The sequence below is a fragment of the Ailuropoda melanoleuca genome, chromosome 17, assembly GCF_002007445.2.
Source record: "Ailuropoda melanoleuca isolate Jingjing chromosome 17, ASM200744v2, whole genome shotgun sequence".
NCBI classification, from domain to species: Eukaryota; Metazoa; Chordata; class Mammalia; order Carnivora; family Ursidae; genus Ailuropoda; species Ailuropoda melanoleuca.
Window position 1 is genome coordinate 5,678,507 of NC_048234.1, and position 6,858 is coordinate 5,685,364.

Genomic DNA, 6,858 nt, shown 5'->3' on the forward strand with positions numbered 1-6,858 from the left:
TGAGAGCCAGACCAGGGTCAGTGTAGAGCTCATCTTGGGCTCCAGAGATTGTGGGAGCAATCCCACATGCATTTGGGATCTTAAACAAGTTCTGGCAGGGTGGGATAGAGTAGGCGAGGGGTTGGGGAAGTGCTTATGTGTATAGGACCTGTCTGAAACCACACAGCCAGTGTTCAANCACACAGCCAGTGTTCAGCTTGGGTCTGCCATTTAGCAGCTGTGTGACTTTGGGCAAGTCCATGTCTCAAGTCCCACATCTGTAAAGAGGGTTAATAATAGTACCTACGAGATGCAGTTGTAATAATTATTAAATGAGTTAATATGCATAAAACGCTTAAAGCCCCACGGATAGTAGGCATGTAATAACATTCGTCTCTGTGAGGCTGGTGGTGGTGGTGGTGTTGATGATAGCGATGATGGTGATGGTAATGTGGAAACGGTGGTGATAAGATGATGGTGGTGGTGGATGTGGTGGTGGTGGTGATGGTGATGGTGATGGTGATCATGGTGATGATGGTCGTGGTGGTGATGATGATGATAGTGTGGAAACAGTGGTGATAAGATGGTGGTGGTGGTGGTGTGATGGTCATGATGATCATGGTGATGATGGTCGTGGTGATGATGATGGTAGTGTGGAAACTGGTGATAAGATGATGGTGGTGGTGGTGGTGGTGTGATGGTCATGGTGACGGTGATGGTGATCATGGTGATGGCGATGATGGTGATGATGGTGATGACCATGATGATGATGGTAGTGTGGAAACGGTGATAAGATGGTGGTGGTGGTGGTGGTGTGATGGTCATGATGATCATGGTGATGATGGTCGTGGTGGTGATGATGATGGTAGTGTGGAAACAGTGGTGATAAGATGGGTGGTGGTGGTGATTATGATGATGGTAGTGTGGAAATAGTGGTGATAAGATGATGGTGATGGTGGTGGCCATGATGATGATGGTGACCCTGATGATGGTCATGATGATGGTGGTGGTGTGGAAATAGTGGTGATAAGATGACAGTGATGGAGGTGACCATGATGGTGGAGGTCATGATGATGATGACAGTGTGGAAATAGCGGTAATGGTGGTGGTGACAGTGATGACAGTGGTTACGGTGATGACTATGATGATGATGGTGGTGGTGATTACTATCATTATTACCTGAGCACTGTAGGCCACAGGTTCAAGGGCAGTAGAAAGTCGGGAGGCACGGGGCAGGGAAGGAGGGTCTCACCAGCCTCCTCAACATCCTTCACTCCTTCTCAGCTGGCCCAGCCTCAGACTGTCTTCCCAAACTTAGTGTCCTCATTGATGAGGCAATACTCACCAGCCATTGTCCCCAGTGCATAGCAGATAAACACTGTGAATTTGCCTTATTTTGAAACTGCCCAACAGGATGTCCTAGTAGGTTCTCCAAGGTCAGTTCCTTTTGGCTTATGGAATTAAATAAGTTCAACCCAGTATTCCCTGATGCTTTCACACTCCGGTCTCAAAACATACCCATAGGAGAGACATTCTCAAGAAAGTGGTCTGACAGCAGCCTGGGCAGGATCCGAGCCCATCCCATTTAAAATCCTATACCCGTCCAAGGAGAAAATTGCACTTAATTATTCCCACAGCAATCCAGGCTGGCATATTGGTTCAGAAGCCACACCAGCTGTGACAGCTCTCCCCATCCTCCCCTGCCCCCTCCCCCGGCTCCTTGCCTGTCTGCGCTCCTCTTCCCAGTAACTTCTCCAAAAGTGCGTGTGCTCCGGTGTTCTTGGAGGTGGGTATTTTCATGTCTCTGTCAGATTGGTCAGGCAGAATTGCATGTACGATTGGGGAAAAGTGTGGCAATTGCAAGAGCAATTATTCTGCTATTTTAAAAATGTATAAAATACCACTTACTCTTTTTTTTCCCCCCAGATTTTTGCCAATACCATTGCCATCAGCTCGCTAGGCCTTGGATCCAGGGACATGTGTCAACAGGACACACTCCACCCTCCTCTCCCCCCAGCCCCCTGTCCCCTTCTGTGCTCTCTGGCCAGGCATTTCTGCCACGTCCCTTCCTTCCCTATGGCACAAGTGTGCTGGGCCGAGGTAGGAAGCAGCTAGAAGCAGACCAGCTAGCAAGGCCTTGGGAGGTCACCCCAGCAGTGTTCCAAGGACTCGGGGCGCCAAACACATGCTATAGTTTCAGAACCAAGGGAGCTTCCCACATAACACCCTTTATAGAGGAGCTTAAGGTCTAAGGTAAAAACACGGAAATATTTTTTCAAAACTGTACGAAGTGGTGAGTGGGTTGCACTTCCTGCAAACTCCAATCTGCTTTTGCAGAGAGAAGCATGAAATGAGCCAGGCAGGATCTTAGTAACACATGGCATTTTGGGGCAAGGTCTGGACCCCGGAGTGGGCCACTTCCCCAGAATGGAAGGGGCAAGATGGAGGGGCTCGGAGGAAAAAGCTGAGAGAATTCAGGCAGCTTCGAGCTAGCCGATGAGCTCCTTGACACCTGTCACCTGCAGGAAAGATGTGTGACCGTTAGCCTTTGTGAGCATGTCTGATATAAGGCCCCAGCCTGGGTGGAAGGATGCAGGGGCAAACCCTCCGTGATCCCCACCAGCTCCCGGCCTGGGAAGGGAAAGACCTCATGCTGAAGAGATCCCATCAGGCCCCCCATGGTCGGATGAGCACGTGGCTTGTGCAGAACCCAGGACTGATCACCTACAATGGGGGCTGGCCCGCAATGTAGAGAGGTCAGACCTCTGACCCCCCTAGCTCGAGCCTGGCTGTCCCAGGTTAGCGGGCTGCAAAGACATGTCCTCCCCACAGCAGGTGGGGCACAGGGAGTGGAGGACGCAGGTGCACTGGGGGGGAGGGGCTGGTCTGCAGCTCTGATGGGGACACTGGGCAGCAGCAGGGAGAAGCAGAAACCCCAGAATTAACTAGACTCTAGTGGTTCTTGAATTGAGCATATATCCAAATCACCCAGAGGGCTTACTCATCAACTGGACCCTACCCCAGAATTTCTGATTGGGTTAGTCTGGGGTGGGGGCTAAGAATTTGCATGGGAATTTGGTAGGCCCCAGGATGTGGAATGGTGGACAAGTCACTTACACCTTCTTGCCTTCTATTTCCTCATGGGGAAAATGATTTTGCGGATCACGGTTTTCCCAACTTTGGCATTTTCGATGTCTTGAGCCTGATAATTCCAGAAACTTCCCCCTGCAGTTGGGACAACAAAAATGTCTCCAGCCATGGCCAGATGTCCTCTGGGGAGGGCAGGTACAAAAGCACCCCCAGGCGAGAGCACTTGTTTCTGTGTAGCTGTGTGTGTGTGTGTTTTCTTTAGTGACTGGTAAATGCACCTTTTCTTACCTCGTGGAAACCTGTGTCTCTAAATTATGATTATTTTCAGAGCAAAACCAAATTTTCCTGAAAGGTACATGTTTGATGAGGAGCCGCACGTGGCTGGCACCGTGTCCTTCTGGTAAAAGGAAGTTTGGGGAAGCAGTTAATAAGAGCGTGAGCTCTGGGACCAGATGGCCTGATTGGTAACTCGGGTTGCCCTGCTTACCAACTGTTAGACAGCTGGCAAGTTTCGTGGGTTTTTTCGCCTTGTAACTTTTTATTTTTATTTTATTTTATTTTTATTTATTTTTTAAGATTTTGTTTATTTATTTGACAGAGAGAGAGACAGCCAGCAAGAGAGGGAACACAGGCAGGGGGAGTGGGAGAGGAGGAAGCAGGCTCCCAGCGGAGGAGCCTGATGCGGGGGTTGATCCCAGGACTCCAGGATCACGCCCTGAGCTGGAAGGCAGACTCTTAAGGACTGAGCCACCCAGGCGCCCCTGTAACTTTTTATTTTTAACCGATTTTAGACTTCTAGAAGAGTTGCAGAAATAGCATCGGGTCCCCGCCTACCCCTCCCCTCGCCTCCCTAAAGTCAGCACCTCGCATGACTGTGGCCCAGCTTGTTAACCTCCCCTGCCTCAGTTTCCCTATCTTTAAAATGAGGATCTGCCCATCTCGTCTGCTGTTGAGAGGACTTCATGGGATAACTCACATCAAATACTCCGAGAAGCGCCTGGTACATACCAAGTGCTCTCGGTAAATGTCAGTTATTCTTTTGTGGTTATGCCCTGTGGCTTTAAAATCTTTCAGAGCGATGCGTTTTTAGCAGAGAAATAGATGCCGGTGGGGGAGGAGTGTCTCTGGCCCTTTTGGTATCAGTTTGTGCCTACCCGTGTTTGAGACTCCAGCTGGCTGGGCTTGCAGCGTAATCCATATGCTCCCAGCCCCCCTGCTTCTCGTTCCTCCCCCACATCCTGAAGGACCTCTGGACTTTTTCGGGGTCCCTGGACCCCGCGCACTGCATGGAGGGGCTCATCCCGTGGACCTCGGTTGCTGCGAAGGTGGTGAGGAGCTGCCAGGCAGACAGCCTCCCGTCCTGTCCTGCGTCAGCCCTGTAGCAGAGCAGGCTACTAGCACTGATAGCTCCACACTCTCCCTCAAGAGCCCCCCGTAGAATTTTCCATGAAAGGACAGGTGCCGCCCATCCTTCAGTGTGCCTTAAACTCTCACCGAGTGTGAGCTTCCTGGGCCTCTGTGTTGCAGGAGGGAAGGTGGAGTCACCGTGAGCTGCAGAAAGGGTCCTGGGCTCCAGCCTTCGCCCAAGGGTATTGGGGCAGTTGGTAAACGGCAATTAAATTTACTCCCCGCCCCGTAGGATGGTGAGTGTGCAGCATGTTTGATAGATGGGAGGACTGGGGCCGCTGGGAGAGCCCCTTCGTTACCACCCACGTAGGCTGCGGGGAGAAGGGGAGGCGGGAGGTGCTGCGCGGGGCTGTGCCATGAGCCCCACGTGTGCGGGGCGCTGAAGCCACCTCTGACGAGGGCATTGCCATTCTGTGCGTAGAAGAGAAGTTTCAGTCTCACGCTAATTGCCACGAGCTCAGATGCGTTTGGTGTTGAGAGCTTCACTCTGGGAAGAGAGCTCAGTCCTAACTGTAGACGTGGCCCACGTTCCAGTGAGTTCTGCCCAGCCTGGTGCTTGAGAGAGCCTTGCTCCAGCTGCTTCATGTCTTTCTCTTTCACTTCGGCTCCCACTGTCTGTCTGTCTGTCTTTCACAAATGCTCCAGCTCTGGCCCTGTCTTCCTCTGTGTCCATCCCTCTCTCCCCCAGACATACACACGTACCTGCAGCTCAGTCTCCCCAGAATCCTTGGCTATTCTGAACAACCAGACCGTGGCCAACGTGACTGGAGCTCACGCAAAGCCTTGCCCTGGAACCCCGAGAAGCTGGAGATACTCGGAGACATTCTGGGGCCTGGCCGAGCAAGTGTGCCCCTCTTGTCTTCCCTCCTCCTGTCGCTGATCATTTTTGCACACGCTTTTCCAAAGCGCCGTGTGTGAAACCGGTGGTGCCATTTCTGTCTCTTCCCACTGCTGTAAGAGTGATCTAGAATGTAGAGCTGACCAGGCGAACCTTCAGCTGAAGTCCCTACATTTAAGGAAAAGTCTGATCTCTTTAGAAAGGCACTCCTAGCCCTCGGGGATGTGGCTCCAGCCTTGCTTTGCCATCTACAGGGCTCTCGATCCCTAAAGAGGTGAGCGGTGTGAACGCCGTCTGTTCTAGAGACAGTCTGAGGAGTAAGCCAGGCCAGGGACCATGTTAACGATTTCCATGTCAGCAGCTGTTCTTAAGCGTTTTCTGTACACTAAGCTCTTTGCAGGCTTGATTGCATTTAATCCTCAGAACAAGCCCAGGGTTAGGTCCTGGTGTTCCTCCATCACGCAGGGGCCAATCCACTTGCCTGGATTCAAGTCCAGAACACGACCACTTCCTAGCTGTGCAAGGTCGGGCAGACTACCCCACTGCCTAGTGCTTCTGGTTCCTCAGAGAGAAATGGGTTCGAAGGATCTTGGTGGAGAGCAAATGAATGAATATGTAAGAAGCACTCGGAACAGTGCCTGGTGAGTGGCCAGTGGGGTCAGACACCTGCTCACTATTCACTCCCAAGCCCTTAGCTGCTGTGCTGCCCATACAGATGTGGGCGACCAGATTTCTTTTGGACAGCCACCATCAGTAGAGGGACCAGGATGCAGGCACTGCGCCTGTCCTTCAATGAAAGGGGCCGCAGGGCAGGTGTCCGCGTTGGGCGTAACCCCGCTTCCNCTCCGCCCCCCAGAACCCTGTGCAGACCTTTTCCATCGACTTGTTCACCAGGTCAAAAGCATTCAGGATGCAATCCGGGACAAGAAGCAGCGGTTCAACTTCCTTGGGGAGGAGATTAGCCTGGATCCTTCTGTGGGAATCTTCATCACCATGAACCCGGGCTATGCCGGCCGCACGGAACTTCCCGAGAACCTCAAGGCTCTCTTCAGGTGAGCGTCAGCTCTGCCCCACGCCAGGGCCCAAGAGAGAAGGTGCTTCTGTTTTCTTCCACTGAAAATGTATGGCGTATATAATAGAAGAAATTTGGAACCCATGAAAAAGTAGAGTTTATAAAACCACCTTTCACTCTATCTCTGGTAAAAGTATTTCTTGCTTAATTCTATTCTGTTCTCCTTTACATGGGTATTTTAAAGTCCTGTGTTCGTGGTCGACACACAGTTTCATATTGTTTTGTTTTTTTCCCACTTCATACTCTATCATAATCGTATCGTAAATCATCTCTTCTGTTAGATATTCTTAAGAAATCTCATCTCATGGCTACATTTTATTCTACCAAATACATGGTCCACGGTGTAATTAAGTGGCCCCCCACATTTAAATATTAAGACAGTTTCTAACATTTAAAATAAATGCGTACATAATGCTGTAATGTACATCTTTGTACATAAGTCCTTTTCTCTTTACGCATGATTATTTTCTTC

At 50.8% G+C, this 6,858-nt stretch overlaps 1 protein-coding gene across 1 annotated transcript in view; it reads left to right on the forward strand.

Annotated features, from left to right (window-relative positions):
* The window catches only part of DNAH9 (dynein axonemal heavy chain 9), a 1,064,222-nt gene that overhangs the window by 136,213 nt on the left and 921,151 nt on the right, over nucleotides 1-6,858 (forward strand). The gene's annotated exons all lie outside the window — the stretch shown is intronic.